This window comes from Mus caroli, unplaced genomic scaffold (genome assembly GCF_978045245.1).
Source record: "Mus caroli unplaced genomic scaffold, Mus_caroli_1 scaffold_8, whole genome shotgun sequence".
Taxonomy (NCBI): Eukaryota; Metazoa; Chordata; class Mammalia; order Rodentia; family Muridae; genus Mus; species Mus caroli.
Genome location: NW_028227263.1, coordinates 82,960,874 through 82,979,697, shown reverse-complemented (window position 1 = coordinate 82,979,697; position 18,824 = coordinate 82,960,874). Strand labels below are relative to the sequence as shown.

At 46.0% G+C, this 18,824-nt stretch overlaps 1 long non-coding RNA gene across 1 annotated transcript; it reads left to right on the top strand.

The window, feature by feature from the left end:
* The first annotated feature begins 13,366 nt into the window (after window positions 1–13,366).
* On the top strand, window positions 13,367–17,824 carry LOC110297281 (uncharacterized). The gene is made up of 3 exons (XR_002378264.3): window positions 13,367–13,502; window positions 14,193–14,380; window positions 14,525–17,824. It is a non-coding gene; the product is annotated as an uncharacterized LOC110297281 (long non-coding RNA).
* The last annotated feature ends 1,000 nt before the right edge of the window (window positions 17,825–18,824 follow it).

Genomic DNA, 18,824 nt, shown 5'->3' with positions numbered 1-18,824 from the left:
GTTTTGTGGTTTGATGAGCTAGGGGTTTGCCAGCTAAAGGGAGTGGGCTCTTTGGGGAAGATGCTTGGCTACTACATCATCTAGGGATGGTCCTTTCCCTCTCCTTCCTGGTAAGCATGAACTGGGCAGCTTTGATCTACCTGGATGCATGGCTTCATCTTAAGCTCAAAGAAATGGGGTCAGTCACCATGCACCGAAACCTTGGAAACTGCAAACCTAAAGGAAATCTTCCCTTAAAAAAAAAAAAAACCAAAAAAAAAAAAAAAAAACAAACCAAAAAACAGAATTATTAAAGACACAGAAAACCTTTAATCCCAATACTTGGGAGTCTGAGGCAAGAGTATCTCTGAGTTCTAGGCCAGTCTGGGTGACAGAGCAAGTTCCAGGACAGTCAAGGCTACATACAGAGAAACTCTGTCTCAGAAGAAAGAAAAAAAATTAAATTGATTAAATTGAGCTAAAGATTTGGTTTAGTGGTTAGGAGCACTTAACCACAGCGGTTAAGGATCAGGGTTCAATTCCTAGTGTTTACATGGTGGCTTACAACTGTTTGTAACTCTAGTTCCAGATTTTAGACACCGTTTTCTGGCTCTACTGGCATCAAGCATGTGTGTGGTACACATACACAAATGCAGGCAAAATTCTTATACACATAAAATAATAAGTAAATCTAAGAAAAAAATGTAAAAGATAAATTATTTTTATTGGTGTGTATGGTGGGGGATGGGCTCTCACATACCGCAGTTCATGACCTCAGGTGGCCAGGCTTGCCTGGTGAGCCATCTTGCTGATCCAGCCTCTTTTAATTTCATCATTGAACACCAAATTGGTTCAATGGAGACTGCAGAAGTAAATAACCATTAGGACTTAACAATGTTTGAAGGCAGACCTCAAAAGGCTCATGTGCTTGTGCAGAAGAAGTACTGACAGAAAACACAGGACTGTCTGAGGGGGGATGGGAAGAGGCCAACCCCTCATCAATGTCGGATTAGTAGTAACAGATCAAGAAATAACAGGTACAGCCAGAAGGTGGTGGCAACTCCTTTGATCCCATAGGACAGATCTCTGAGTTTTAGGCCAGCTTGGTCTACAGTGTGTTCCAGGACAGCCAGGGCTACACGGAGAAACCCTGTCTCTGGAGGAAAAAAAAAAAAAAAGGAAAAGAAATAACAAATAAGATAGATTATAGTATTCCTGACTTATAGAAAATGGACTAATATTCAAGAATTTAAACAAACACAAACATTATGAAGGAGAAACATTGAAACTACAAACAAATGGAAACTCCAAAGCTGGTAAAGTACAACATCTGGAAGGGAAATCTTTGGGGACTGAGGCTTCTGACCTGAATGGACCAGTTCCATTCTCCCCCGCCCGCCCCACCCTCCACTGAAGTGCTTGTGGTTCCTTCAGGCACTAGAGCTATCTGAAGGGCGTGGCTGATGGGTGATGGACAAGGCCAGAGGAAGGCAGTTGTATACTACAGATTAGATGTATGTTTTTTTCCCAATCCTGGGCTGTGGCAAGTGTTGGGAATTTGGGCATTTGTGTGGTAATGTGTGATACTAGGTAGATGGGTCCTTTAAGGGTAGTGCCTAGCAGAAGTCATACAGTCACTGTGGGACACTCCTTAGCATCTTAGGTAGTTCCCTAGGGGGAGTGGTTGTAAGAGGAGAAAACCAGCTCTTTCTTGTTGCCTGACTTCCTGTCTCAAAGTGTGAACGCCTCCCCCCCACCCCCATGCTCTTTCACGTGCTTTGTGGTTGCACTAAGAAGAGTGCCTGCCATCTTCAGAGGCTGAACAACTGAACAAGCTACCAAATCTTGAGACTTCAGACTCTAAAACTGTAGATTACAGGTCAGGGATATCTCAGTGGGTAAAGGCACCTCCCGGCCAGATTGACAACCTGAGTTAAATCCCTGGGATCCCTGGTAAAAGGAGAACACTAACTCCAGCAAATTGTCCTCTGACCTCCACTCATGCACCAAAGCATACTTATGCCTATACATACATACACATAAGTACATACACACAAAACAAACAAACAAACAAAAAGAATGTAATTGAAAATTTAATGAAAATTGTGGGTTTCTTATTTTCTTTTCCTTTTTTTTCCTTTTCTTTCTTTTTTGGTTTTTCAAGACAGGGTTTCTTTGTGTAGCCCTGGCTGTCCTGGAACTCACTCTGTAGACCAGGCTGGCCTCGAACTCAGAAATCCGCATGCCTCTGCCTCCCAAGTGCTGGGATTAAAGGTGTGTGCCACCACTGCCTGGCTTACTTTCTTCTCTTCTCTTCTCTTCTCTTCTCTTCTCTTCTCTTCTCTTCTCTTCTCTTCTCTTCTCTTCTCTTCTCTTCTCTTCTCTCCTCTCCTCTCCTCTCCTCTCCTCTCCTCTCCCCTCCCCTCCCCTCCCCTCCCCTCCCCTCTCCTCCCCTCCCCTCCCCTCTCCTTTTTTTCCTTTCCTTTCCTTTTTTTTTTTTATTTATTTATTATATGTAAGTACACTGTAGCTGTCTTCAGATGCACCAGAAAAGGGCATCAGATCTCATTACAGATGGTTGTGAGCCACCATGTGGTTGCTGGGATTTGAACTAAGGACCTTTGGAAGAGCAGTCGGGTGCTCTTACCTGCTGAGCCATCTCACCAGCCCTCCTTTCCTTTCCTTTCCTTTCCTTTCCTTTCCTTTCCTTTCCTTTCCTTTCCTTTCCTTTCCTTTCCTTTCCTTTTTTCTTTTCTTTTCTTTCTTTCTGTCTTCCTTCCTTTTTTTTTTTTTTTTTTGCGTGTCTTAGTTAGGGTTTTATTGCTGTAAACAGACACCATAACCACCACAGCTCCTATAAAGAAAAGCATTTGAGCCGGGCGTGGTGGCGCACGCCTTTAATCCCAGCACTCGGGAGGCAGAGGCAGGCGGATCTCTGAGTTCGAGGCCAGCCTGGTCTACAGAGTGAGTTCCAGGACAGCTGGGCTACACAGAGAAACCCTGTCTCGAAAAACCAAAAAAAAAAAAAAAAAAAAAAAAAAAAGAAAAGAAAAGCATTTGATTGGAGCTGGTTTACAGTCTCAGAGGTTTAGTCCATTATCATCATTATGATGGTGAGCATTCAGCACGCAGGCAGACATGGTGCTAGAAAAGAAGCAGAGAGTTCTACACCTTGATCCAAAAGCAGCTGAAGAAGATTGTGTGCCACACTGGACAGAGCTTGAGCACAGGAGACCTCAAAGCCAGCCCATTCCCCACAGTGACACACTTCCTCTAACAAGGGCACGTCTACTCCAATAAGGTCACACCTCCAGTAGTGTCACTCCCTATGGACCAAGCATTCAAACACATGGGTCTGTGGGGGCCATTCTTCTTCTTCTTCTTCTTCTTCTTCTTCTTCTTCTTCTTCTTCTTCTTCTTCTTCTTCTTCTTCTTCTTTGGCATTAAAAAAAAAAGATTTATAGCTGGACGGTGGTGGCACACGCCTTTAATGCCAGCACTTGGGAGGCAGAGGCAGGCAGATTTCTGAGTTCGAGGCCAGCCTGGTCTACAAAGTGAATTTCAGGCCAGCCAAGGCCAGCCTGGTCTACAAAGTGAGTTCCAGGACAGCCAGGGCTAAACAGAAAAACCCTGTCTCGAAGAAACCAAAAAAGAAAAAAGAAAAAAAGAAAAAGAAAAAAGAAAAAAAAAGAAAAGAAAAAACAAAACAAAAAAGGATTTATTTATTCATTTAATTTATTTATTCACTGTTGCTGTCCCTCAGACACACCAGAAGACTTCATCAGATCTCATTTCAGATGGTTGTGAGCCACTGTGTGGTTGCTGGGATTTGAACTTAGGGCCTCTGGAAGAGCAGTCAGTGCTCTTAACCACTAAGCCATCTCTTCAGCCCCAATAGTTACTTTTCTGTTGCTGTAATAAAACACCATGACCAAGGCAATTTACAGAAGAAAGCACTAAGTTAGGTTTATGGTCCCGAGGGATAAGAGTCCATGGTGGCCTGGAGGCTTGGTGGTAGGAACAGGAAGCTGAGCACTCACCTCTCAACCAGGAGCACAAAGCAAATGGGCCAAATTGGAGGTGGCATGAGTCTTTTAACTCTTGAAGTCTTTCCTAAGTGACTACTTCCTCCAGCAAGGCTGTACCTCTAAGCGCCCCCCATCCAAATAGCGCCACCAATTGGAGACAAAGTGTTCAAACACCTGAGCCTATGGAGTACATTCTCCTTTAAACCTTCAAACTGATACACAGCCTTCTCCCAGAGGCTCCTCCAAATCTTAGACAGGCACAATGACTGCAGGTAGAAAGAGCCCACGAGAAACTTCAGTCTTCTCTCTACTGAGTAGGAATGGCCTACTGAGAGTCACTTTCCTGCCATCCCCTGCCCAGCCATGGTGGTAGTGTGCAAAACAATGGCTATGGATGAAAACCAATGAACAAGAATCTTGCTTTTGCCAGGTGTGGTGGCACACACCTTTAATCCCAGCACTTGGGAGGCAGAGGCAGGCAGATTTCTGAATTCGAGGCCAGCCTGGTCTACAGAGTGAGTTCCAAGACAGCCAGGGCTACACAGAGAAAACCTATCTCAACACCCCCCCCCCAAAAAAAAAAAAAAGGAAAAAAAAAAGAATCTTGCAATCTGTCCAGAAGAGCCATAGTACTACGACTGTGGGATGGACGTTTGTTGTTGAATCTTTTCCTGTGTCTGCCCATACAGTGACCTTAATGATGGGAATGGAATTGCTAAACAGTAGCAGTAATGGTGATAGGAAGTAGAGCAGGCAACAAACCCTGTCTTTATTCAGGAGCATTAGGACAGGGAGGAGGGGCACAGTCCCCAATTGCTGTAAGGTTATGGTTTTTTACTACTACTACTACTGCTACTATGTATAGGGTCTCATGTATCTATCCTGCTTTGGCCTTGAATTCACCTTGAACTTCTGACCCTCTCACCTCCACCTCCCAAGAGCTGGACTCACACCATCATCCACCACCACACCTGGCTTGTTGTGTGCAAACTCGAGTTGCTTGTGCAAAGAAGTGTCTCTAAACAGACTCAATGGGTTTTGTGAACTGAGCCGAAGGTCAGACCAACACTCAGGACCCAGACAGATCCACAGAGGAAGCTTAGCTACCATAGACCTGAACAGCACTGTAAAGTCTTTGAAACTGAATTTATGTTGGAACCACAGCCCATAGATCGTATGGTCCAAACTTCTTGCCTGAGTCTAATGGGTCAGTTACCTGTCGAACGGAAATATTGGGTCTGGCAAGATGGTTCATCAGGTGGAGGTACTTAGAGCAAGCCCGATGACCTGGGTTTGATTCCTACATAGTGGAAAGAGAAAATCAGTTCCTGAAAGTTTTCATCTGTTTTATGCAACCCACCCTCGTACACACACCACACACCAAATAAAGAATGACGAAATAAAATGTAATGAAAATTTAAGAATCATTCTTTTCAAATCTGAGAAGATAAAGGGTTTCAGTATTCATTGTGCCTGCACCAGAGCCTTAAGCACCTTGAATTTGACTAACAACAATAACAACAAAAAAAAAAAATCCCAATCTGAAACAACTCTGAAAGGATACAGATATCACTATTGGAGACCTTGAAAATTAAGATGATAAGAAGACATTGTAATAAGGACACAGAAGATTCACTATAGATAGACCTGGTCTTAAACATTTTTTTCTAATGGCATTTCTTAGCTGGAAGGAAATGATTCCAGAGGCAGGCTCACACATTTAGAGTAAGAAAGGTTACTGTTTGAGTAAATGTAACAGGCACTTTGTCTGAGACAGGGTCTTGCTATGTGTGGCACAGGCTGGCCTCAATCCATCTGCCTCAGCTTTCTATGTGCTAGAATTTCAGGGCACAACAACACCTGCTTTATTCTTTAAAAGCCATGTGACTCTTTGTTTTGTTTTGTTTTGTTTTGTTGTGTTTTTTTTTAATTAAACATTTTTTATAAATATGAAAAACATATCAGGATGTCCAGGATACACACACACACACACACACACACACACACACACACACACATATATATTAAAGATGACAAGACACTGATTAAGGAAATAAGACCTTTAAAAACCTGAAAAACATGCCATGTTCATAGATTGACAGGCACAATATAGGTCATGTGTCAGTTTTTCTTAAGCTGATCTATAGATTCAACCAATTGCTACCATAGTTCCAGACTTACTTTGACACCCTCTTGTTCTTGTAAAGATAGACAAGGAAAACCCCCAAACTCCATAAGCAATAAATTAAATACGCCTGACTTCACAGTATCCACTTTAAAGACTTACAATTTAAACATCAAGGGATAGCTGGGCAGGCAGGGTAGTACAAGCTTGTTATAACGGCATGCTGGATATGGAGGCTAGCCTGAGCTACATATTAGTCCCGGGCAAGCCTGAGGTTAATGAGATCCTTCAAAAACAAAACAAAACTACTTCTTCTTCTGGCTGTCCTGGAACTCACTTTGTAGACCAGGCTGGCTTCGAACTCAGAAATCTGCTTGCCTCTGCCTCCCAAGTGCTGGGATTAAAGGCGAGCGCCATCACCGGCGGGCAAAACAAAACTTCAGTACCGTTAGCAGTGGCTCAGCCACTTCTGTTCCTCGAGTTCCTGAAAACTATTAGTGTGCTTTTGGTTTTCACAGAGCTGCATATTCTGAGCATTTGCCTGAAGGTTTAGCCATATTTTTATACATCCTCATTTCTGATGGAGTAGTGCTTCATGTCACACCACATCTTATTTATCCTGTTGTTTGTTGGGCATTTGAGTTATGTACTCTTCAGCTATTTGACTAATTTAGCTGGAGGATATCTGCGCTGAGGTTTGGGAGACGTTTTTTCCTTTCTTTTTTGATATAGGTCTGTGAGTAGACTTGGCCACAGCGACTCCATGCTTCCATTGCTTCTTGCTTGCGTTGTGTCACTCCTGTCTTCAGTGCTACACAAGGACCTTGCTCTCTACATTCTTGCCAGCTCTTATCCTTATCCACAGAGCTGGTTGACTGCAGGTATATCTCCTTGCTGTGATGTTTCAAGTTTCCCTGTGGTTAACAGTGTTGAGAGAGCTTCAGCCTCTTATCAGTTGTCCGAACATCCTTGGGGAATAGCTATAGAAATCCTTTATCTGAAGCTTATTTTTCAACTGTGTATCTTAAAAGAGCCTCCCCACCCCACCTCACCCCCACACCTAACAGGGTTTCTCTGTGTAGCCCTGGCTGTCCCAGAACTCTCTGTAGACCAGGCTGGCTGCAAACTCAGCCTCTGCCTCCCAGGTGCTGGGAGTAAAGGCATGTGCCACCACTACTTGGAAATATTTTTAAGTGTGTGTGTGTGTGTGTGTGTGTGTACCACTGCAGGTGTGTGCCAGGTGATGGTTCTTTCCTTCCTGGAGACGGAAATCAGGACATCATATTTGGCAGCCAGATCCTTTGCCTACTGAAACATCTCCTCTGCCACCAATGTGGGATTTTGGTAAAAACGGAGATGGTCCTGAATATAGATGTTGCTATTTCAGCAACATTAAGACCCTGGTAAATGAATATGAAACATCTTTTCATTTACTAAATCCTTCGATTCTTCACAAAGCTATTTTGTAGTTTTCAGTGAACAAGCATTACTCTCCTATCGTTAAATTTATTTCCAAAGGATAGCTTACAATCCACTGTAACGCTAGCTCTGAGGGATCTAACGTCCTCCTCTGGCCTGCATGGATGGTTATCTGCATTCATGTGTACATACTCACACATACGTGTAATTAAAAATTAAATTAAACCTTAATGTTTGGAGAAAAAATTTATTCCCAAGCATTTTTTTTTTATCCTTTTGGTCCTAATTGTGAGTTAGATTATTTTGTCAATTTGCTATTTAGGTTATTCACTGCCAGAGTGAGGAAGGCAGGAGATTTTTGTATTTTGATCTCATAGACCAGTGCTGCTTCTTTGTTAACTGGAAAATTTCCTGGTGAAATTCCTTATGCTCCTAACCCCTCAGGAGCATCCCCACACGCTGACACACAGTTCCACTTCTTTATGAGCCGGATGCTTTCTATGTCTTTTTCTGGCCAACTTCCCCCGACTAGAGGTTCCAGTATAGTGTTGGGGAGAAGCAGACTGAGCAGGTAGCCCTTGCTCCTCACCTTTGGAGGAAGCATTCTGCCTTTCCGCATGAGGTTTGAAGCTAGTGGTGTTTATATACCTTGGATCAACTGGGGGGCATTCTCCATAGTCCTAGTTTGTTAAGTGTTTATCATTTGATTTAAAAAAAAAAAAAGGCTTTGGATTTTTAGTGCCTTTTCTTCACCCACTGAGATGATCATGTGCTGTTTGTACTTTATTGTATCAAAAGCCAACCAACAAAATCCCTCTTGCATCACAACTCATACTCTCTTTCTTCCTTTCTTTCTTTCTTCCTTCCTTTCTTTCTTTCTTTCTCACCCCCCTCTCTCTTTCTTTTTTTTTTTTTTCTGAGACAGGGTTTCTCTATATAGCCCTGGCTGCCCTGGAACTCACTTTGTAGACTAGGCTGGCCTTGAACTCAGAAATTTGCCTGTCTCTGCCTCCCTCGTGCTGGGATTAAAGGCGTGCACCACCACACCTGTTTTTTTTTTTTTTTTCATACTTTTTAAAGATGAAAATTTTGATATATTTCCATCTTTGATCTGTTAGCATTTCATCCAGGTTTTCCATGTCTATATTCATAAGGGATATTTAAATATACTTTATTTTTATTTGTGTATGTGGTGTGTGTGTGTGTGTTCTTTTGGGGGCCAGAAGAGGACACCAGATGCCCCTGAACTAGAGTTACAGGTCAACTGTGAGCTGCTTGACCAGAGTGTTGGGAACTGAACTGCAGTCCTCTGCAAGAGAAAGTGCTCTTAGTTGCTGAGTCATCATGCCAGCCTCCATAAACGATACTGATCTATAGCTGTCTTGTGATATCTTTAATTTTCAAATCAGACCAACACCAGCATCACAGAATGAACCATTAGAATTTCACCGTTATCATTTTCCTGGATGAGTCTAAAGGGTTTTCATGTTTCTGGAGACTTGGTGGAGCTCAGCCATCTGACCCTGTGCTTTTTTGGGTGTGAATACTCTTGGATTTTAGCTCAGTCTCTTACTTGGTTTTATGTATGCTAATTTAGACTCTATGTCATCTTGGGCCAACTTCAAAATTGCATCTTCCCCAAACTGGCCTACTTCATCTGAATGACCCAGCCTGGTGACACACCATCATTCATTGAGTTAGTTCATGACCCTCTCATCTGTACAATGTTGGAAATCAGTTCTTCCATTATAATACTTGGCAATTCCCTCCACTTTCTTGATCAGCCTTTAAAAAGAGCTAATTTTTGGTTTCTTGATTTGTGTGTGTGTGTGTGTTGGTTTCAACTCTCTGTTTCATCTCTACTTTCTATTATTTCTCTGCTTAATTTATGTTGTTTTCTCTACTTTTTGAGTTTCTTAGAGTAGGAATTTTGTCTTTGGGTTGAGGTTATTTGTGTGTGTTTGAGTGTGTGTGTGCACGTGCTTGTGTGGTACATATGCATGCACATAGAGAACAGAGGTCGATACTAGCTATCTGTCTTAGTTAAGGTTTTACTGCTGTGAACAGACACCATGACCAATGCAAGTCTTATAAAAGACAACATTTAATTGGGGCTGGCTTACAGGTTCAGAGGTTCAGTCCAGTATCATCAAAGCAGGGACATGGCAGCATCCAGGTAGGCATGGTGCAGGCAGAGCTGAGAGTTCTGCATCTTCATCTGAAGGCTGCTAGTGGAAGACTGATTTCCAGGCAGCTAGGGTGAGGGTCTTAAACCCACATCCACAGTGACACACCCACTCCAACAAGGCCACACCTCCTAATAGGGCCACTCCCTGGGCCAAGCATATACAAACCATCACATTATCTTCCTCAGTTACGTTCCACCTTCCATGCTGAGGCATAGTCTCACTTAATCCCCAGAGCTTCCCCATGTAGCTTTAGTCTGGGGATCCCTCTGCCTACTAAGGCTGGGATTACAGGTGGGCTGCTGTGCCCTCCTGCCTGGCAGGCATCTTCATGGACACTAAGGATCCAGACGCTGGTCTTCACTCCTGCATAGCAAGCACTTTAGTCGGGGAGCTACCCCTACTCCTCCTTTTCCTGTTTTAAAGAAATATGTTTATTAATTCTTTAAGAATTTATATAACAAATTCTGATCACATTTGTTCCCAGCTTCTCCAAGCTTCACACACATGTTCCTTTTTAACCACGTTTGCAACTGTAGATTTTTCTCTAAACACCAGTTTCACTGACTCCACACAGGCGACAACGTAGATAGTGAGAGATATGACATGGATGACTTGGCGGGGCATTTGAACATCTTGGTGCCAGTCCCCAATTTTGGTATGAACCCGAAACTGTTCTAAGTCTATTTGAAGCCCTCCCTTTTTTCTTAGAGTGGTACGTTCTGTATGGGGAACAAAATAATAATGTCTGTCAGAAACAGTGTAGGCAGTAAAGAGTCAGATGTATATTTTTAAAGTCCTAGGAGCACAATGCAACTTTTTTTTCAGCTGGTTGTGGTCACGTGTACCTTTAACCCTGCCACTCAGGAAGCAGGGGCAGGTGGATCTCTGTGGGTTCCGTGGTGGTTTGGGGGGGATGGTGTGCTATGGTGTACATGTGGAAGTCAGAAGACAAATTGCTGGAACTGGTTCAGTCCTGGATGGGCTAGCATTGCCTCTGATCCACAACCCCAGCCCATTCTAGTACTTTTTAATGCTAACTACAATGTACTGCCCACTAATCATATTTATAAATAAGTTTTAGATAGAACCCTCGGGAGTCAAATCATCAAAGTATACAGACGTATGTATCATGGGAACACTGACCTTGGCAGTCTGAATTGCTTCATTAATATTGGATAAAGTAGTCCTCAGAAAGAAGAATGTTACTGGACATAAGGAAGGGAATTGCGTGCAATTAAAAGTGTCCTTGTTTGTTTGCTTGCTTGCTTGCTTTTTTTGAGACAGGGACTCTAGACATAGTCCTGGAATTCACTATGTAGATCAGGCTGGCTTTCAACTCACAGAGATCTGTCTGCCTCTACCTCCTGAATGCTGGGATTAAAGGCGTGCACCCCCACACCTAGCTAAAAGTGTCCTTTGTTTAAAAAAAAAAAAAAAAAAAAACATAGCCAGAGCATACTGAAGCAACAGCAGGAAAATCTCAAATTCCAGGACAGACTTGCTCTCAGATATATGCTCTAGTGACAACAAACAAAGAAACAAAGAAACAAGCAAGCAACAGCAACAACAAAACCCAAAACAAGCTATCACAGACTGAAGTGCTTTACCAGAAAATCTCTCAGTCGGGCGTGGTGGGTCACGCCTTTAATCCCAGCACTCGGGAGGCAGAGGCAGGCGGATTTCTGAGTTCGAGGCCAGCCTGGTCTACAAAGTGAGTTCCAGAACAGCCAGGGCTATACAGAGAAACCCTGTCTCGAAAAACCAAAAAAAAAAAAAAAATTTACCCAGGGTCTTGAGCAAGTCACTGAGGTTGAGAGAGGCTCTAGAGAAGATTCCGAGATGGAAGGATTTGTGCTCTTACAACCAATGAGAGCATGGTACTCATGTGTCTCCCCCAACCCCACATCCCACCCCACGCTGCCTCCATGTGTGTGTTCTGAGCCTCTTGGAGTTTGCATCTTGCGTCAAGCCAAGGAAAGGTTGCGTGAACACATAGGGGAGAAGCCATCCACAGCCCGGAAATAGAGCTTCACTTCACCATTACCCATTACCCAGTCTCCCAGCCTTGAGATGGGAACGAAAGAGTCTGTACTTAAAGTAGCCCGTCTGAGGTGCTTTCCTATGGTGGACTGAGAAGAGGAAGAAACCATTTTAATGCATATGCTCACAATCACACAGCTTCAAGAGGCTTAGAGACAATTTCATCTGTCGGTGCTCCTGGAGACCTGTGTCGCGGAAGTCTGCCTGACCCGGATACACTGATGCAGTGTTTCACCCCTAAGATGCAGAAGGTACCTGATTTTCATGGTCACTAAAACAGACACACAAGGGAATCAGCCAAGAAGTCTTAAGACAAGGAAGAAGGCTGGAAATCATAAGAACAATGTGTCTGACTACAAAGGAATGAAAAGAGAAATTGGTCACACCGAGACATGTGCAGAGTCCCCATATCTGTGAAAATTAAAGATATTTTTCTCAAAACACCACCGGGAGGTAAAGGGGGGAGGGGCCAAGCAGGAAACTTTGTGAATGGAGTATCAGTGAAGACACAGCCTGCACAGATCACGGGGGCAAGTTGAAGGGCTTCTAGGGAAGTGTGTGGTTTGTGACAGGGTGGGATATAACCCAGCCACACCCCAATGATGCTTTGTGAGATTCGGAGGGAACAAGAGAGACAAATGTTGCACTCAGTGCATGTGTGTGTGTATTCATGCATGCGGGTGTATATGAATGCTTGTGTGTGTATGCACATGTGTGAGCATGTGCATATGTGCTCTGTGTCTTGTGTGTATCAGAGACATCAGAACACCAGGGAATTTTCCAGACTGCAGTTTCTGACAGACAGTGGATTGATGCTTTGAGTGTGCTCCATGCTATCCAGATGCTTGCAGAGGCAGTGGAAACGCTTCGGTTGGCACCAGTAGAAGAGGCTAAGTTAATGTGTGCCCAGCAGCTGGGACCTGAGGGTGTGGAGTTTAGCTAAGTCTCCTCCACCTCCCTCTCCGACCTGACTCCCGCTGGGTAGGGGCAGGTCGGAGCTGCTATGTTCTGACCTCACAGTGAAATCTGAATAATTGATGCCCTAGTCTAATGTTTCACCCAATTGTCATAACGCAGAAACACAAGCCCAGTGTATGGAGGCTGCAGACAAAGGGCTGTTTTCATCGCTCGCTTTCCCCCAGCCTCAGGTCTGTGTGGCTCTCTCTCCAGCACATGATCTGCGACAATTATCCTCTGTTCTCCCACCCTTCCCCAGGGAACCAGGGGAGGAATTATTAGGGAGGTGGCTCCCCAAGGGCACAGGGGGAGGTCTGGAACCTCCTGCAGTGTGGCATGTGGACTGTGTGCCCAGCTGCTGCTTGACACTCACTTGGCAAGGCTTTCCCTCTGCCAGGGCTGCCTGCAGGGCCTCTGAACACAGGGCTCTCACCCAAACAAGCAGCCAGATGGGTCCCCAGTGGCTTGTGAGCCGGCTCCCTGTGCAGGAGGTAGGACATGAGGGTGGGAGGGGCCACCTAGGAACTCCCTGAGCCCCGGGCAGATGGAAAGCCCAGCCCTGCTTGCATTGCTTGCTCTAGCATTGGGGGCAGGGTTCATTTCTAACTCTCAGAGCAAAACAAAACACAGGAAATGAACTTCAAACACTGTTCGGGAAGCTGGGGACAGGTGACAATTCAACCTCATTTGGCTCTGCAGGAAAAACTATGACAGGATATCTAAATCTCAGGAGGACAGTTGGTGTCAACCATGGCCACTATGGAGGTACAAAGATCGGTGCAGACAGAGGGCAGCTTGTGTTTGGTGTAAGGTTCCCAAGTCAGTCTCATAGTCCAGATTTGGGAAATCAAAGGAATCTTTGAGTTTAAGTTGAACACTTCCAAGTGACCAGCAGCAGTCCCTTTTGTCGTTTTGGCTGGTTTGCTGGAGTCCAGGTAGCAGAAAGCAGGTGAGAGACTCTGGGCAGGACTATGCTGCTGCTCTTTGGTTTATTCCTAAGAAAGGGAGATGTAAGTGGAGGAAAGCAAGGTGCAGGGAGGGTACAAACAACCTGGTTCACGAAATAGGAACAATGCTATTTGCTTGACTTGAGGCTGGGTGTAGCTATGTAGTTCTAGCCTTAAACTACATTCTCCTGTCTCCGACTTCTTAGCATTGGGATTATAGGTGAATGATATGATGTCTAGCCAATAGTATATTACTGAAAAATTACACATTATTGGGCTCAAGAGTACCTGGGGGACAGGTGCAGCTCTCATTAAATAACCAGGCTTTGGCTTGCATGTGTGGGGTGCCTGTTATTCAACCTGTGGGAACCAGGCCTGAGCCCTGCCTAGCAAAGGTGCCTCAAAGCTGGGATGGGGACAGATGGCTGTAGCCTTTATTAGAGATAGGAGGATGTGAGCTCCGAGAGGCTCTCACGGGCTCTCCTCCATTGTCTACTTCCTTCACAAGGGTCGAAGCATGAAGAGTTCCATGCCCTGGCCCGCATCTGAGAGAATGTACAGCCACCTGGCCTTCTACAGCACTGGCCCTGTCTGCAAGGTCTTTCCCCTGTCTCTTAGAGAATCTGCTCCCAGCTCTCAGACAAGGTGATGACCTGTGGAGAATGGAACCTGAAATGAGTCTCTCATGGCCTTACGGTGAGGAAAGAATCCGAACTGGAAGCGAATGGAAAGTAGACTGAGCTAGAGGTGGGAGTATAGAGAGGGTCTCCCTTGTCCTTAGTGGTTCATTCCTACTGCCAGGAACAGGCTGTCAGTGGATTACCCTTTCTTCTTCCCCAGGAATTCTGCTTTCAAGGGAAGCCCTTGCGCAAGACTCACTCCACCTCATCTGTGTCCAGTGCTCCACTAATTTCCATGGTGCAGATCTCAGCCCTGGAGGTTCATCTTCCTAAGGAATGCTGGGACTTCCTGGTCCTCTCTCCTGGTGCATGGTCCATTCTTCTTGTTCTTTACAGGCATGCTTTTCAAGATACCCAACTTTGCATGGCACTGCTTGTCAGAAGCCAGAGCCTAGGGCCAACCCCGGGTCCCATATAGCATGTACCCGGCGAAACAGTCACTATCAGGAGGGACCTTGGGCGAAGGGGGCCTGCTGGCTGATGCAGCATCCTGACCTGTGAGGAGTTCCAGGGGTCTAGAGCTGGGACAACAGTCTTCTCTGAATACTACTCTCATGAAGAAGAGAGAAGACTGATTAAATTAAAATACGAAAGAGAGGGTCTCCCTGGAGCATCTAGGGAAACCCTAATTCTTGGCAGCTGTGGGGTAGTTGGGTAGGAGGAGTGTGAAAGGCTGGGTTGGAGGACAAGGCTATATAGGTATTGTGGAATCCTCAGCTCCTGCCTGCTGTGGTCTGCAGTTGGGAGGTGTGGGAGCTGCAGGCTCCTGTGAGTATAACAGCCCCATAGAAGTGACCATTCTCATCTCACTTGATGACCATGTAATGGTCTCAAGAAGGATAAGAGTCTAACCAGATAATGTTGATCTCACAGAACCTGCTTCTGTGGCCTCTCAGTGTGATATTACTGAAAGGCAGGGAGGAACAGACCCCCATGCAGCCAGCTGGGGAGGTGCAGAACCCTTTGAGGGAGGCATTACGGTCTGGACATGAAGTGTCAGACTTGTTCCTCAGCTGGTGGAGCAAATCATTGAGGGTTACCAGCTAGTTCCTGAGGGCTCTGACCAAATCGGTTAGTCACTGATGGGTTCCTATTAATGGCATTACTGGCAGGTGATGGAAACTTCCAGCAGCAGAGCCTCCGTGAAATAAGTGGGCCATTGGGAATATGGTCTCAGTAGCTAAACCTTTACCCAGATCCCTCTTTGCACAGCTGTGAAATTCTCTCTCCCCCACAAGGCCACAGCAATGGACCAGAACTTCATCTGGGAGCCCAAATGAGTCTCTCCTCCTCTGACATGTTTATCTCAGGCATTTGTAGCAGCAATGAAAAATCTAGTGTAGGAGGCAAGTTGTTTTGTTTGTCTTGGGGTGTGTGTGTGTGTATGCATGCATATGTGATCATGTTTAATGGCTAATTGTTAGAAAATAGATATAAGCCTGTCAGCACACTCCTTTAATCCTACCACTTGGGAGGCAGAGGCAGGTGGATCTCTGAGTTCAAGGCCAACTTGGTCTATAGAACAAGTTCCAGGACAGCCAGGGTTATGCAGAGAAACCCTGTCTTGAGGAATTAAAAATAAACAGACAACGTAAAACAAATAAATCACTTTTAAGTGTATAGGCCAGAGGTGGTCAGAAGACATATAGTGCTCTGTGACCATCACATCTGTCCTGGTTACAGTTACTAGTGCTCTGATGAAACACCATGACCAAAGCAACCAACACTTTCACATCACTGTTTATCACCAGAGGAAGTCAGTCAGGAAAGGAACTCAAACAGGACAGGAACCTGGAATCTGGAGCTGACACAGCGAGCATATAGCTGTGCGGCTTACTGGCTAGTTCCTCAGGGCTTGCTCCTCCTGCTTTTGTATAGAACCCAGAGCCACTAGCCCATCTACAATAGGCTGGGCCTTACCCAACACCCACTAATTAAGAAAATGTCCTACAGGCTTGCCTAAAGCCAGATCTTATGGGGGCATTTTCTTCCTTTGAGGTTCCCTCCTCTCAGATGACTATCAGCTGTGTCAAGGTGACCTAAAACTAGCTAGCATAGCATCCAAACCACAGAAGTCTTTTTATCTTGCAAAACTGAAACTCTGCCTGGTTAAGCAATAAACTTCCCAACTTCCCTCCCAGCTCCAGACAACCATCTTCCCCACCTCTTCATGAAACTGATGGCACTGGACACTTTGGATGAGCAGAGAGAGCTATCTGGGTAGGTCCTCTGTAACTGGCCGACTTCACTTTGTGTGCCTACCATCTGCAGCTTCCTCCATGGTTTGCAGCAGGTGTCACAGGGGAGGGAGGAGTTTCGGGCTGCAGATTTTGCGGGTCCAGGCAGCACCTAGAACAATAGCCTGTGCCCAGACCCAGGAAGAACGGAAGTGCGGATGGGTTAGAACCATCCCCATAGGCAGCCCTTCCCTGAGGTGGAACTTCCTGTTCAGGCAGGGACCTGGGGCAACATTGCTCCTGTGTTCCAGGATGACTCTTGGAGTAGCTGGGAAGGGACAGCCCAAACTACATGCTGAGGAATGCCAGGACCATGAGGAGAAAAGCGAGGAGGGGTGAGACCCAAACCCCGGTTGCTGCATTTACTAATGTGTCAAAGAGGAAGCATTGTTGAGAAACTCAGTGTGACTGCCTTTTGAGGGCCAGGGATGACAGTAAAGCTGCTGTGGGTGACAGGGTGGCCATAGAGTAGTTGACAGATGGTGCCACTTTTTTGTCAAAAGCAAGGTGGCTGCAATTATCTCAGGGAGTGGCCAGCTGGATAACAGCTGGAGCCACCATCCAAAGAGGTGGGCTCGTGGGAAGTCAGCTTAGGTACTACCCAGTTCCAAAAATTAATACCCTGGATGGACATCAAAGAGACTAGAAGCACTCTTTGCCCAAACCCTCTCATCTCATGCCGGTTCTCAGGCAGAGGATCCAGGTTGAAGGAGAGGCGCATTTGAGGGCAGATGTACCACCATGGTGAGTGTGTGAATGGTGAGCCTAGGCTTCCAACAAGGGACCCTAATCATTCCCATTTCGTTGGTTATCCAAGCACAGGGGCCATGGGGAGCATCCAGGACCCTTCAGGACTGGGCCAGTCTGAACTGACTCGGTGTAGAGATGGCAGGTCTCCATTGTCTCTATTAGAGAAGACCATGGGGAACCAGGCCTGGTTTCCCTGCTACATGAGGCAGTCCTGGGAGCAGTCTATCTCCTGTACCCCATAGCAGCTGCTCTTGAGTACCCCACTTACCATTTCTGTAAGGCAAGATAAGATTAAACTTCCCACCCTCCCTTTCAGTTTTGGGAGGTGAAGCTGACTACAAAGGGAATGGCTGTGTCTCTTTTACAGCTGCTCAGGCCTCATGACAGCAGGGGCCAGGCCAGGCTTGAGGAAAAAGCTGGAGTGGTTGGGCCCAGACAGGGCTCCATGGAGCTGCAAGGGGCTTGAGTTTGAAGTCCGCGTATTGGCGTGTGCAGCCCGCTCTTCAGGGCAGATGGTGTTCCCCAGGCTGTGGGTAAAAGCTCCTTTGTAGACAGCATTCACACAGCCTGGGTTTCAACCCAAAATAGCTTCCTCTCCTCACCCCGAGCAGGGTGGCCAGCTGCTCCTCCTGTGCAGGTTCCTGGCCAAGGTGCAGCTCCACCTGGTCCATGTGCGGGTGGCACCAGGCTCCTCTACCTGCAGGGGCAGGCCATATTGGATGCTCGGGGGTGGGGGGCTTCTGTGGAAACCACCCTTGTGAGTTGGCAGTCAGGGCCAAGGAGGGAGGAGCCTTGGAGAACACGATGTAAGGGATTAGCTTGCCCAAGCCTGGAGCCCAGTCACATCCACCTGCCTCCCAGGGCAGCTCTGGAGCCAAGGCTACCCTTTCCCTAATTCATTCTCTCTCTCCCCCCCAACCCCACGTGTGTGTGTGTGTGTGTGTGCTATTTACTTATTTTTTAAATCACCAATAGCAGCCTTCTTCAGAGGTCTCCTGAAAATTTACCTTTCCATCCAAGTCCAAATTTAGCCCTGACTTCCAGGCCTCTTACCATCTGCCTGCCAGGCCTCTGCCAAATGGATCACCTGCCACAGAGTGGAGAAAACCCACTGCCCTGCTGCTTCCTGCATTGGAAAGCCCACTGTTCCTACAACAACACCCACTGGGCTTGGGAAAGACGTCACTGACGCAGGCTTTGAGGCTATGCCCTGATCCCCACCAGGACCATATGCCATTTCACGTTTCAGACCATTGCCATACACGGTGATAGTATTCATTTCACTTTGCACTGGTGGTCTTTGAAACCAAAGCCAAGAAGGCTGGAGCTGGGATTGAAAACTTGGGCCACCTAGAGCCTCCCTGGAAGGCCAGGCCACCCAGGGAGTGCCCCATGTTCCTTTGTCCCCAGGCAACCTGGATTACATTTGGGCCTCCTAATCAAGCTTTGCAACCCAGGAGGTCAATGTGCTGG